Below are 15,274 nucleotides of genomic sequence, written 5' to 3' on the forward strand. Positions count from 1 at the left end.
AAATTCACCATTTTTACGGACAACAATTCGCTGACCTACCTGGAGATGGCAAAACTAGGTGCATTGGAGCAGCGATGGATGGCCTGGTTGTCCAACTACAAGTTCACCATTAAGTTCCGTGTGGGGCACAAAAATGCAAATGCCGATGCACTGTCCAGGATGCCCCATTTACCAGAGGTGGGAGAAGATCCAGAAGCACTTGAAGAGATTGAGTTACCAGCCTTCCATCGCCCCGGGGTGACCCAGTACTCCCATTGTGTGAAGAACAAGCATAATAACAGGCTAGAAGTCACGCTGAACCCATTGCCCCACTATGGATGGGCAGAGATGCAGGCTGATTCACGCCCTGGTCTAGATACTCCACAAGAGACTCAACAGCTGTGGAAAGAGAAGGTCAAATTCTACGACGGTAAGCTGTGTCAGAGGAATTTTGATCCACGGACTCACGAGCTGGTCTGGCAAGTGGTAGTCCCGAGACAACATGCGCCAATGGTCTTGGAAGTGTACCACGATGGAGCAGGACACTTCGGATGGAAGAAGTTATAGGTCCTACTTCGTGGGAGGTTCTATTGGATTGGCATGAGAAGAGCCATTGAAAAGTGGTGCCGAGAGTGTGGCCCATGCAACCTACGCAGAAAGGACCGTGACAGCCAGAGGGCACCCCTACACCCCATAGTCACCAAACAGCCACTTGAATTGGTCGCTTTGGATCATGTGAAGCTAACCCCAAGCCGGTCAGGCTATGTCTGTGCTTTGACCATAGTGGACCATTACTCCAGATTCCTGGTAGTCGTACCTGTCAAGGACCAGACAGTGAAGACGGCAGCCAAGGCATTCCAACAACACTTTTGTCGACCACATGGTTACCCTGAAAAGGTACTCACCGACCACGTCCCAGCCTTTGAAGCAGAAGTACTCCAGGAGTTCTGTCACATGTACGGATATAAAAAGATCAGGACAACACCATACCACCCACAGACAAATGGTATGTGTGAGAAGATGAATCAGGTGGTAATTGACTTACTGAAGACTTTTCCTTTGGAAGAGAGAAACTTATGGCCATAGAAGTTGCCGGACATAGTAGATCTGTACAATCATATCCCGGTGAATTCCACCAACTGCACTCCAGCAGACCTAATGAGAGGAAGATCTAGCAAATTACCTGTTGGCCTTGATATGGGAGGCCTAATGTTAGGGCTAGCGGGACGCACCAAATAATTAGAGAAAAGGAATAAGGTGCGTTCGCAGCCCGGGGTCCACCGTGCAGAGATGGAACCTGCTGCTAAGCAATGACAGACTATATGGCGGTACAATGAGGATACACACGGGTTAGCTTCACCCTGTGTGAAATAGGCGAACCCTGTTGGGTCACAGGGCCGCAGTACCGCACGTAACAAAACTAATAATTAAATAGCACGAGAGTGCATGCAATGCCGCACTGGCAGACGCCACTAACCACCCAGACTTGGGTTTGGAAAGCGTGGTGATAGCGCACGGCGCCGCACTGGCGGTCACAGCAATAGACGCTGTTTGTGTACCAGTATTGGTTACAAGTCGGGCGCTAGATTACAATCATCCTTATGCGAGCATTCAAACACAAGGGAGGGGATGATTAATGAGCGACTTTCACTCACAACACACACACACATAAACAAATGTATACTAGCGCATGGCCGTGCGGCCATGCAAATCTTTTATAGCTGCAGCATGTACAGGACCTTCCCAGAAGGACCTATGGGAGGCTGCCACAGAAGTTGAGCACCTTCAGGACCTTCCTGGAGGACCAATGGGATCTGCTGCAGTATCTGAGCATGTGACCCTCGATCTCCAACGGGAGATCTTGCCCTGGGCATGCTCAGAAGGGGAAAAGCAGGACTTAGTCCCAAAAGCGTCTGCTCCCCGCTGCCCAGCACTGGCTTCAATTGCAGAAGCTGGAAAAGCAGTAACCCTTTGCACAGAGTGAGACTGAACAAGACGCTGGGACCGACATCTCCGCTGAGCAGGCTCCACTGCGGCTGATGCAGAATGAGAGACCGCAGCAGACATGGTTCGAGATTCCCACTGTGCAGCAGCGGGAACTCGACTCCTAACACCTAACACCAGAAACAACCTCACCAGATGCAGATTGGGATACTGAGTGACAGCAGAAATAATGCCAAGTACAAGAATGTGTGGAAAGATGTTTGTCCCAGGCAAGACAGAGACAAAAAAGAAACTGTAATCAACGTGCCCCTGCAATTCCCTTGTCACCAGGTGAACAACTTCTAAAGCGGAAAAGAAGAATGCACAAACTTGATGACCAGTGGGATGCAGAACCATATACCATCTTACCATCAAACTTTGATAACACTAAAGTGTGTCTCATAAGCAAAAATGGAGGAGAAACCTTGACTACGGTATCAAGGGATCATATTAAAGTGTGCCCTGACCAACTGAGAGACAAGGAGAAAGACCTAGGTACTTCTAAACCCACAGAAGAAGAGGAAAAGAGAATCCATACCATGCTTGGAGACTTTCCCCAGTAATGGACTCAGGTAAATCAAGCAATAGTGGTGCCTGTTTTGACCTTTCCCCAGTTGGAAATACCAGAAGATGTGACTCAAAACTGTTCTGAAACAGGAGAGACTCTACACCAGCGGGTTCAAGCATCAGACCTCACACCAGCAGTGGAGCAAGAGAATCCACCCCTGCTATCAGTGAATCTGTCATGCCCACAGTGAGCAGAAGTACTCTTAGTAGATCAAGTACACCTGTGCTACCTAGAATCCCCAGTAGCATAACCATAACAGAGCGCATAACACCAGTGATAGCAAGCCTAGTAAATCTGGTCAGATCACCCTCAGTGCCTGTGCTGCGTAGATCTACCCATAGCACCAGAGGTCAGATCCCAGCCCGTTACAGGGGCTAAAAATTTAAAAATGTCAATAATTGGTGATACCTGTTTAAAAATGTTTGCTCTGGTCTGGTGTGACCGAAGACCAGGTCTGGATGCTATGCCTTGTAGCCCGCCCAAGACCTATGTTGGGGGTTTATGACGGGTCCCCCGTATCATTACTATGGTTTATGAACAAGGACACCCTGTTATAAGACCAGTCGTACTTATATAAATTAAGTTATGTAACATTTAAAGCCAAAAGTGCCTCCCGTAAGGGAAGAAAATGTTTGTACCTGATTAAATCTGTGGAAATGTTTCAAAAACCTTTGCACATTTCCTAACCTGTATTGTTTATGTTTTCTTTTCCAAGTCCGGGAGTACTGGATGTAATGGGGGGGGGGGGAAATGTGGCACTCCAGGAGTTCAGGTACCACAGTGGTATTGCCTTCCTCTTGGGAAGGGTGATGCTATGCCTGGAAACAAGGAGGATCCCTTTGACAGGTAATCTTACATGAAACACTTTCTGAATCCAGGCCAGAAGGGGGAGCTCTGAACCCGGTTTTCAGGGGAGCTTCCCTAGATAATATATATTCTGGTCTGGAGGAGGAGTTAGTCTGAGAAGGAGCACAGGAGAAGTCAGGAGCTAGAGGAGAGTGTTGTGAATTTTGCTCTTGGGCTCCCTCCGGTGGTTGTAAGTGGTAGCGCTGCTGTCTCTGAATCACAGCATTTATCAGGTGTGTTCACTTTTTGCAATTTTGACTGGGCTATTTAGTCTTGATTCACCCTTTAGTCAGTGCCAGTTGTCCATTGTTCCTGGAGGATTCACATCCCTGCCTGGTCTCTTCTGCTTTGCAGTTCATTTCAACAAGATAAGTTCTGGCCTTGATTTTGCTGTCCACATGCTGTGGCCTTGTTGTTCAGTTCTTTTCTATGTTTTGTCTTGTCCAGCTTGGTCTGTATAAGGATTTGTTTAGCCAAGCTGGTATCTCTGGAGATGCAGATATACCCTCCATATCTTTAGTTAGCTGTGGAGATTTTGTATTTTCTGTGGTGGATATTTTCTAGTGTTTTTATACTGACCGCATAGTACTCTGTCCTATCCTTTCTATTTAGCTAGAAGTGGCCTCCTTTGCTAAATTCTCATTTCAGTCTGTGTATGTTTTTTCCCTCTCCTCTCACAGTCAATATTTGTGGGGGGCTGCCTATCCTTTGGGGATTTTCTCTGAGGCAAGATAGTTTTCCCTTTTCTATCTCTAGGGGTAATTAGTCCTCCGGCTGTGTCGAGATGTCTAGGGAGCGCTAGGTACATTCCACGGCTACTTCTAGTTGTGTTAAGTTCAGGGTCTGCGGTCAGTACAGGTACCACCTTCTCCAGAGTACGTCTCATGCTGCTCTTAGGCCACCAGATCATAACAGTACAACTGGCCAACAATGAGTTAACCGCATCTCAGAAGAAGGGAAGGAAAGTGCTGAGCCATTTTTTTTTCTGTAGTCTGTTGTGTTGTTGTTTGGTTTTTTTTCTTCCCTCTTTACCTCTGGGTGGCTCAGGAGTTCGGCGCTGATATGGATGTTCAGGGATTGGCTTCTCGTGTGGATCAACTTGCTGCTAGAGTACAGGGTATTTCCGATTATATCGTTCAGACTCCGGTTTTAGAGCCTAGAATTCCAACTCCTGATTTGTTTTTTGGGGATAGGTCCAAATTTCTGAGCTTTAAAAATAACTGTAAACTGTTTTTTGCTCTGAAACTCCGTTCCTCTGGTGATCCCATCCAGCAGGTTAAAATTGTTATATCTCTGCTGCGTGGTGACCCCCAGGATTGGGCATTTGCCCTGGAACCTGGGAATCCGGCGTTGCTTAATGTAGACACCTTTTTTCAGGTGCTTGGGTTATTGTATGACGAACCTAATTCAGTGGATCATGCTGAGAAGACCTTGTTGGCCCTGTCTCAGGGTCAAGAAGCGGCAGAATCATATTGCCAGAAGTTTAGAAAATGGTCTGTACTGACTAAATGGAATGAGGATGCCTTGGCGGCAATCTTCAGAAAGGGTCTTTCTGAATCCGTTAAAGATGTTATGGTGGGGTTCCCCACGCCTGCTGGTCTGAGTGATTCTATGTCTCTGGCCATTCAGATTGATCGGCGCTTGCGCGAGCGCAGAGTTGTGCACACTATGGCATTGTCTGCCGAGCGGAGTCCTGAGCCTATGCAGTGCGATAGGATTGTGTCTAGAGCTGAACGACAAGGATTCAGACGTCAGAATAGGTTGTGTTTTTACTTCGGCGATTCTGCTCATGTTATTTCTGATTGCCCTAAGCGTACTAAGAGAATCGCTAGTTCTGTTACCATCAGTACTGTACAACCTAAATTTCTGTTATCTGTGACCCTGATCTGCTCATTATCGTCATTTTCTGTCATGGCATTTGTGGATTCAGGCGCCGCTCTAAATTTAATGGACTTAGAATTTGCCAGGCGTTGTGGTTTCCCCTTGCAGCCTTTGCAGAGTCCTATTCCTTTGAGGGGTATTGATGCTACACCGTTGGCTAAAAATAAACTTCAGTTTTGGACACAGCTGACCATGTGCATGGCGCCAGCCCATCAGGAAGATTGTCGCTTTCTGGTGTTGCATAATTTGCATGATGCTGTTGTGCTGGGTTTCCCATGGTTACAGGTGCATAATCCGGTATTAGATTGGAAATCTATGTCTGTGACTAGTTGGGGTTGTCAGGGGGTTCATGGTGACGTTCCTTTGATGTCAATTGCCTCCTCCCCCTCTTCTGAAATTCCTGAGTTTTTGTCAGATTTCCAGGATGTATTCGATGAGCCCAAGTCCAGTTCTCTTCCACCGCATAGGGACTGTGATTGTGCTATTGACTTGATTCCAGGCTGTAAGTTCCCTAAGGGCCGACTTTTCAACCTGTCTGTGCCAGAACATACCGCCATGCGGAGCTATGTTAAGGAGTCCTTGGAGAAGGGGCATATTCGGCCATCTTCTTCACCATTGGGAGCAGGTTTTTTTGTTGCCAAAAAAGATGGCTCCTTGAGACCCTGTATTGATTATCGCCTCTTGAATAAGATCACAGTCAAATTCCAATACCCTTTGCCTTTGCTTTCTGATCTGTTTGCTAGGATTAAGGGGGCTAGTTGGTTTACTAAGATTGACCTTCCAGGGGCATATAATCTTGTTCGTATTAAGCAGGGTGACGAATGGAAAACTGCATTTAATACGCCCGAAGGCCATTTTGAATACCTTGTGATGCCATTCGGACTCTCTAATGCTCCATCTGTGTTTCAGTCCTTCATGCATGATATATTTCGGAATTATCTTGATAAATTCATGATTGTATATTTGGATGATATTTTGATTTTTTCAGATGATTGGGAGTCTCATGTGAAACAAGTCAGGATGATATTTCAGATCCTTCGTGATAATGCCTTGTTTGTGAAGAGGTCTAAGTGCCTCTTTGGAGTACAGAAGATTTCTTTTTTGGGCTTCATTTTTTCTCCCTCATCTATAGAAATGGATCCGGTTAAGGTTCAGGCCATTCATGATTGGATCCAGCCCACATCCGTGAAGAGCCTTCAGAAATTTTTGGGCTTTGCTAATTTTTATCGCCGTTTCATTGCCAACTTCTCCAGTGTGGTTAAACCCCTGACCGATTTGACGAAGAAAGGCGCTGGTGTGACGAACTGGTCCTCTGCGGCTGTTTCTGCCTTTCAGGAGCTTAAACGCCTATTTACTTCTGCCCCTGTGTTGCGTCAGCCGGATGTTTCTCTTCCTTTTCAGGTTGAGGTTGACGCTTCTGAGATTGGGGCAGGGGCCGTTTTGTCTCAGAGGAATTCTGATGGTTCCTTGATGAAACCGTGTGCCTTCTTTTCTCGAAAGTTTACGCCTGCGGAACGCAATTATGATGTCGGCAATCGTGAGTTGTTGGCTATGAAGTGGGCATTTGAGGAGTGGTGACATTGGCTTGAGGGGGCCAAGCACCGTATTGTGGTCTTGACCGATCATAAGAATCTGATTTATCTCGAGTCTGCCAAGCGGCTGAATCCTAGACAGGCCCGATGGTCCCTGTTTTTCCGTTTTGATTTTGTGGTCTCGTATCTTCCGGGTTCTAAGAATGTTAAGGCTGATGCCCTCTCTAGGAGCTTTTTGCCTGATTCTCCTGGGGTCCTTGAGCCGGTCGGTATTCTGAAGGAAGGGGTGATTCTTTCTGCCATCTCCCCTGATTTACGACGGGTTCTTCAGGAATTTCTGGCTGATAAACCTGACCGCTGTCCAGTGGGGAAATTGTTTGTTCCTGACAGATGGACTAGTAAAGTGATTTCGGAGGTTCATTGTTCTGTGTTAGCTGGTCATCGTGGGATTTTTGGTACCAGAGATTTGGTTGGTAGGTCCTTTTGGTGGCCTTCTTTATCACGGGACGTGTGTTGTGAATTCCGTTCTGGAGCTCCCTCCTGTGGTTGCTAATGGTATTCTTGTGAGTTCTGCCCTTGGGCTCCCTCTGGTGGTTTCGAGTGGAACTGCTGCTCCTTTAGGTAGCTGTAGCAGCTGCCTTCAGTAATCGCCTTGCCTGGGTTTGTTATTTAAACCTGCTCTGTGCTTTTGTTCATGCCAGCTGTCAATGTTCTTGGTTGGATTTGGTTCTCTCCTTGGATTTCTTATATGGCCTGTCCTTGTCAGCAAAAGATAAGTTTTTGCTAGTTCTTGTTTGTCCATTTGCTTGGACTCTATTGCTCTGCAAATATGTCTCTTTTTGTCCAGCTTGTCATTATGTAATATTCAGGCTAGCTGGAAGCTCTGGGAAAGCAGATTTGCCCCTCCACACCGTGAGTCGGTGTGGAGTTCATTTTTGTAAACTCTGCGTGGATTTTGTAGTTTTTAATACTGACCGCATAGTATCCTTTTCTCTCTGTCTATCAAGTTTAGTATTGGCCTCCTTTGCTGAAATCTGATTTCATTTCTGTGTACCTCATTTCCCTCTCCACTCACAGTCAATATTTGTGGGGGGCTGTCTTTCCTTTTGGGGTTTCTCTGAGGCAAGATAGCTTTCTATTTCCTTCTTTAGGGGTAGTTAGTTCTTAGGCTGTGAAGAGGTGTCTAGGGAGAGTCAGGAACATCCCACGGCTATTACTAGTGTTGTTGTTAGGATTAGGGACTGCGGTCAGTAGAGATATCACCTTCTCAGAGCTCGTTCCATGTTGCGTTTTAGCCACCAGGTCATATCAGTGTGGCCTCTTAACCACCAGGTCATAACAGACGTGCGTTCTTTTGTGCAGTCCTGTGGGACTTGTGCGCGGGCCAAGCCTTGCTGTTCCCGCACTAGTGGGTTGCTTTTGCCTTTGCCGGTCCCTGAGAGGCCTTGGACGCATATTTCTATGGATTTTATTTTGGATCTTCCGGTTTCCCAGAGGATGTCAGTTATCTGGGTGGTTCATTTGGTACCTTTGCCTAAATTGCCTTCCTCTTCTGATTTGGTTCCGTTGTTTTTTCAGCATGTGGTTCGTTTGCATGGCATTCCGGAGAATATTGTGTCCGATAGAGGTTCCCAGTTTGTTTCTAGGTTTTGGTGGGCCTTTTGTGCTAGGCTGGGCATTGATTTGTCTTTTTCTTCCGCATTTCATCCTCAGACAAATGGCCAAACCGAGTGAACTAATCAGACTTTGGAAACTTATTTGAGATGCTTTGTGTCTGCTGATCAGGATGATTGGGTGGCTTTCTTGCCTTTGGCCAAGTTTGCCCTTAATAATCGGGCTAGTTCTGCTACATTGGTTTCACCCTTCTTTTGTAACTCTGGTTTTCATCCTCGTTTTTCTTTGGGGCAGGTTGAGCCTTCTGATTGTCCTGGGGTGGACTCTGTGGTTGACAGGTTGCAGCAAATTTGGGCTCATGTTGTTGACAATTTGGTGTTGTCTCAGGAGGGGGCTCAGCGTTTTGCTAACTGTCATCGGTGTGTTGGTTCCCGGCTTCGGGTTGGGGATTTGGTCTGGTTGTCTTCCCGTCATGTCCCTATGAAGGTTTCTTCCCCTAAGTTTAAGCCTCGGTTTATTGGCCCTTATAGGATTTCTGAGATTACCAATCCAGTGTCTTTTCGTTTGGCCCTTCCAGCCTCTTTTTCCATCCATAATGTTTTTCATAGATCTTTGTTGCGGAAATATGTGGTGCCCGTTGTTCCCTCTGTTGATCCTCCTGCCCCGGTGTTGATTGATGGGGAGTTGGAGTATGTGGTGGAGAAGATTTTGGATTCTTGTTTTTCGAGGCGGAAGCTTCAGTATCTTGTCAAATGGAAGGGTTATGGCCAGGAGGATAATTCTTGAGTTGTTGCCTCCGATGTTCATGCTGATGATTTGGTTCGTGCCTTTCATTTGGCTCATCCGGATCGGCCTGGGGGCTCTGGTGAGGGTTCGGTGACCCCTCCTCAAGGGAGGGGTACTGTTGTGAATTCTGCTCTTGGGCTCCCTCCGGTGGTTGTAAGTGGTAGCGCTGCTGTCTCTGAATCGCAGCATTTATCAGGTGTAGGGTTGAGCGACTTTCATTTTTTAAAGATCGAGTCGGGTTTTGTGAAACCCGACTTTGTCCAGAGTCGAGTCGAGTGCAGTCGGCCGATTATCGCTAAAAGTCGGGGATCGACCGAAACACGAAACCCAATGCAAGTCAATGGGGAAGCATAGTCGGCAGTGAGTGGAGGCCAGGAAAACACCTACAGTGCCCATTTTAATGCCAAAAACATCCATTCTTGATTCTGAAGCTTGTCAATCTTAATTAACTTTATAATAATAGTTGTTCAATAGAACTTGGGGGTCATTTGGCAAAAGTTGTGGGGGGTAGGGCTGGTTCAAGGTTTTAGTGGGCCCAGGAATCGTGGACTACGTCACGGCGGTGGAGCAGGGAGAGGTAAGTATTTCAACGTTGCAAGTGCTGTGATCCTGAGCAAGCAGGGGGGCACACTTGTTCGCATTGGCACTGGCACAGGGCCCCTCAAAGTACAGCGGTGTGTTTGCACGGCGGGGGCGCCTCCCACCAGCAGCGACACTTTTGCGTACTCTGAGGGGCCCTGTGCCAACGAGTATGCCCCCCCCCCACCTGATGAAGGAACCTGCACTTTCATCTGCACCTTCCTCTTTGTCCCTGTGTAAGGTGGTATAACATGCGGGAAGGGGAACCTTACTTTCAGCAGGGTCAGATTCTGGCTGTGTAGAGTGCAAGGGGAATGTAGTGGTCTAGGTCAATGTACCAGCAGACTCATCTAGCAGTGGCTGGGCAATGGGCAGGATGAGGAGGAAACAGATATAGGGCCAAAGAATAAAGTAGGCTAAATGCAGTTCAAAATTGGTAACAGGACTAAACAGGCGGCATTGCTTTGTTCAGTGGAGTAGCAAACCCAGGAGCAGCAGACACTGTTTTAAGGGCCCAAACACACTAATAGGCCAAATGCAGTTTAATATCTGATACTTTAGGCCAAAAGCCTAAAGACTGAAGCTCAGCTTTATTCAGTTGAGGGCAAACACCAGGAAGGGGCAGACACCGTTAGTAGGCCCTAACCACCAATTTTTAAAAACACAGCACTTAATGAGAGCCAGAAGGTTGAAGCTCAGCTTTATTCAGTTGAGGAAAAACACCAGGCAGGGGCAGACACCGTTAGTAGGCCGTAACCAAAGTTGAAGGCCAAATGCAGTTTAATATCTGATAATATAGGCCGAAAGCCAGAAGGTGGAAGCTCAGCTTTATTCAGTTGAGGTCAACACCAGGGAGCAGCAAACAGAGGTATTATGCCCCAACCAGCACTTAAAAAAAAAAAAAATTAGAGCCAGAAGGTTGAAGCTCAGCTTTATTCAGTTGAGGAAAAACACCAGGCAGGGGCAGACACCGTTAGTAGGCCGTAACCAAAGTTGAAGGCCAAATGCAGTTTAATATCTGATACTATAGGCCGAAAGCCAGAAGGTGGAAGCTCAGCTTTATTCAGTTGAGGGCAAACACCAGGGAGGGGCAGACACCGTTAGTAGGCCCTAACCACCAATTTTTAAAAACACAGCACTTAATGAGAGCCAGAAGGTTGAAGCTCAGCTTTATTCAGTTGAGGACAAACACCAGGCAGGGGCAGACACCGTTAGTAGGCCGTAACCAAAGTTGAAGGCCAAATGCAGTTTAATATCTGATACTATAGGCCGAAAGCCAGAAGGTGGAAGCTCCGATTTAGACAGTGGAAGACAATTTGAATTAGGGACTGCAGACAGACTTAGTAGGCTGTCCCCTGTGGACCATGCATCCACCACATTAACCCATTGCGCCGTAATGGACACGTAATCTTCCGTGGCCATGCCTACAGGTCCATGCGTCTGTTGTCAGGTGTACCTTTGGACTCACAGATTGACAGAATGAAAGGACAATGCGGTCTTTTACATGCTGGTGGAGGGTTGGGATGGCTTTTCTCGCAAAAGAAGTGTCGACTGGTTAGCTTGTAGCGTGGTACAGCGTAGTCCATCATGGCCTTATTAATAGTAAATAAAATATATAACTAGGCTCTATGAACTTTTAAATAGGTTCCAGGGGTACACGGGCAGCATTGGTGTGGTCAGTGGAGGAGTATTGCAAGTAGGGGCCGCAGACAGGCTATCAAAGGCCTAAAATAACAAACAATAGGCAGGCATGGCAGTTTTATATCGGTTACATGGATACACAGGCAGGCACTCCAGGCAGCATTGTGGTCAGTGGAGGAGTATTGCAAGTAGGGGCCGCAGACAGGCTATCAAAGGCCTAAAATAACAAACAATAGGCAGGCATGGCAGTTTTAAATCGGTTACATGGATACACAGGCAGGCAGCATTGTGGTCAGTGGAGGAGTATTGCAAGAAGTGTCTGATACAGTTAGTACTCCCAAAAAATAAATAGATGTTAATGTCTCGCAAAACAACTATAAATAAAAAAAAGGGTGGCATGCTTAGGTACAGGGGTGGGCTCATCTGCAGAGTTTATGACAAAGTAATTTGGCAGTAAATTAGTATTTACTGGTGTCAATATAGGACACTGACCCAGACTACTTTAACTAGCATCATAGATGTCAACAAATTGGTATTGTTTGTCAGTGCCAGGCATTGAATGATGTCAGCGCATAGACTAAACATTGGTGGAGCTGTGCGAGATAATTTTGCACGTGGTAGAGCACAGTTTGAGCGGGGGGGGGGGGAACTCTCTTGTGGCCGGCGGTACCGCCCCAGGGCCCCTCATGTTACAACGGTGTGTCTGACGTTGGGTGTGCACCACCACCGCCAGAGACACTACATTGTACTATGAGGGACCCAGTGGCAGTGCCGTCGACCAAAAGCGGGCACACCCACCTCTTCAGACAAACAGCAGTGTAACGGTTGCTTGCGCCAAGTGGCGAGATCACGGCCCCGTGGGGGGAGTTTTCCCATTGGGGGAGGTGTAAACATGTCGTATGCTGGACAAACAGCTGCTGCAAATTAACAGATTGGAACACTCAGTAAGACCAGTCCACAAGCAAGCAATTTTTATAGGAAAGCTAGGTGTCAGCCGGGAAAGGTGGGGCAAAATAATTTGAAATCCAGGAGTGGTTCATTTTAATGAAGGTGAGATCATCCACATTTTGGGTAGCCAGACAAGTCCTTTTTTCGGTTAATATTGAACCAGCAGCACTGAATACTCTTTCTGATAGCACACTAGCTGCTGGGCAAGCAAGCTCCTGCAATGCATATTCTGCCAATTCAGGACAGGTGTCTAATTTGGATGCCCAGTAATCAAATGGGAATGACGGTTGAGGGAGAACATCGATAAGGGATGAAAAATAGTAACCATACTGGACAAATGTTGTCTCCTGTCACTTTGAATATATGCTGCAGTACCTGTCCTGTCTGCGGTCATTGCGAAATCACTCCACAACCTGGTCAGAAAACCCCTCTGTCCAACGCCACTTCTGATCTGTGCACCTCTAACACCTCTGCCATGTAGCCCCCTGCAGCTTGTGTGATAACCATCACCGGTGCTGTGTGCTGGGAATGCATGAATCAAACGGTCTACAAGAGTAGCTTGTTTGGTTGCTAATATTTGTTCGAGGTTCTCATGTGGCATAATATTTTGCAATTTGCCTTTATAGCGAGGGTCAAGGATGCAGGCCAACCAGTAATCATCATCGCTCATAATTTTTATAATGCGTGTGTCCCTTTTGAGGATACGTAAGGCATAATCTGCCATGTGAGCCAAAGTTCCAGTTGTCAAATCTGCGGTTGTGCTGGTTGGAGGGGCAGTTACAGGCAAATCTACGTCACTTGTCTCCCTTAAAAAAACAGAACCCGGCCTTGCAATGCCACTAATTTCTGTTGGCCCAGGAGAAGCTTCCTCATTCAAAAAGTACTCATCCCCATCATCCTCCTCGTCCTCCTCCTCCTCTTCGCCCGCTACCGCGTCCTCTACACGGCCCTGACCAGACAATGGCTGACTGTCATCAAGGCTTTCCTCTTCCTCGGCTGCAGACGCCTGCTCCTTTATGTGCGTCAAACTTTGCATCAGCAGACGCATTAGGGGGATGCTCATGCTTATTATGGTGTTGTCTGCACTAACCAGCCATGTGCATTCCTCAAAACACTGAAGGACTTGACACAGGTCTTGTAGCTTCGACCACTGCACACCTGACAACTCCATGTCTGCCATCCAACTGCCTGCCCGTGTATCCTCCCACAAATACATAACAGCACGCCTCTGTTCGCACACTCTCTGAAGCATGTGCAGTGTGGAGTTCCACCTTGTTGCAAGGTCGATGATTAGGCGATGCTGGGGAAGGTTCAAAGACCGCTGATAGTTCTGCATACGGCTGGAGTGTACGGGCGAACGGCGGATATGCGAGCAAAGTCTGCGCACTTTGAGGAGCAGGTCGGGTAACCCCGGGTAACTTTTCAGGAAGCACTGCACCACCAGGTTTAAGGTGTGAGCCAGGCAAGGAATGTGTTTCAGTTGGGAAAGGGCTATGGCAGCCATGAAATTCCTTCCGTTATCACTCACAACCTTGCCCGCCTCAAGATGTACAGTGCCCAGCCATGACTGAGTTTCATTCTGCAAGAACTCGGACAGAACTTCCGCGGTGTGTCTGTTGTCGCCCAAACACTTCATTGCCAATACAGCCTGCTGACGCTTGCCACTAGCTGTCCCATAATGGCACACCTGGTGTGCAACAGTGGCAGCTGCGGATGGAGTGGATGTGCGACTGCGGTCTGTGGACGAGCTCTCGCTTCTGCAGGAGGAGGAGGAAGAGGAGGAGGGGGGGTGAACGCCTACAGCCAACTCTTTCCTTGACCGTGGGCTAGGCAGAACTGTCCCAATATTGCTGTCCCCTGTGGACCCTGCATCTACCACATTCACCCAGTGTGCCGTGATGGACACGTAACGTCCCTGGCCATGCCTACTGGTCCATGCATCTGTTGTCAGGTGCACCTTTGTAGTCACAGACTGCCTGAGTGCATGGACGATGCGGTCTTTAACATGCTGTTGGAGGGCTGGGATGGCTTTTCTAGAAAAGAAGTGCCGACTGGGTAGCTCGTAGCGTGGTACAGCGTAGTCCATCAGCGCTTTGAAAGCTTCGCTTTCAACTAACCGGTAGGGCATCATCTCTAATGAGATTAGTCTAGCAATGTGGGCGTTCAAACCCTGTGTACGCGGATGCGAGGATGAGTACTTCCTTTTCCTAACAAGAGTCTCATGTAGGGTGAGCTGGACTGGAGAGCTGGAGATCGTGGAACTAGCGGTGGTGCCGGTGGACATGGGTGAGTGAGAGAGGGTTGGAGATGGTATTCTTGCCGGTGCCCTACATGCAGTGTTTCCTACTACTAACCTGGTGATTCCCTGACTGCTTTGGCCTGGCGACGAAAGCTGCACAGATACTGCAGGTGGCGCGAGAAATGGTGGGCTTACAGGGAGGGAAGGGATGTAGCGTTGCTGACTAGCTTCATTGGCCGAGGGTGCTGCAACCTTTAGGGACGTTTGGTAGTTAGTCCAGGCTTGCAAATGCATGGTGGATAAATGTCTATGCATGCAACTTGTATTTAGACTTTTAAGATTCTGACCTCTGCTTAAGGTAGTTGAACATTTTTGACAGATGACTTTGCTCTGATCATTTGGATGTTGTTTAAAAAAATGCCAGACTGCACTCTTTCTACTATCGGATACCTTTTCAGGCATTGCAGACTGAGCTTCTTTAACTGGATGGCCACGCTGTCCTCCAACTGGTTTTGGTTTTGCCACGCGTTTTTGGCCAGATACGGGCCCGGTAGATGGAACCTGTTGTGATGTTGATGCCTGCTGCGGCTCCTCCTCCTCCGCTTCAGAACTACTGCCGCCTGCACCCTGTTCCCCCAATGGCTGCCAATCGGGGTCCACAACTGGGTCATCTATGAC

Source organism: Ranitomeya variabilis, chromosome 4, assembly GCF_051348905.1.
Source record: "Ranitomeya variabilis isolate aRanVar5 chromosome 4, aRanVar5.hap1, whole genome shotgun sequence".
Classification (NCBI taxonomy): Eukaryota; Metazoa; Chordata; class Amphibia; order Anura; family Dendrobatidae; genus Ranitomeya; species Ranitomeya variabilis.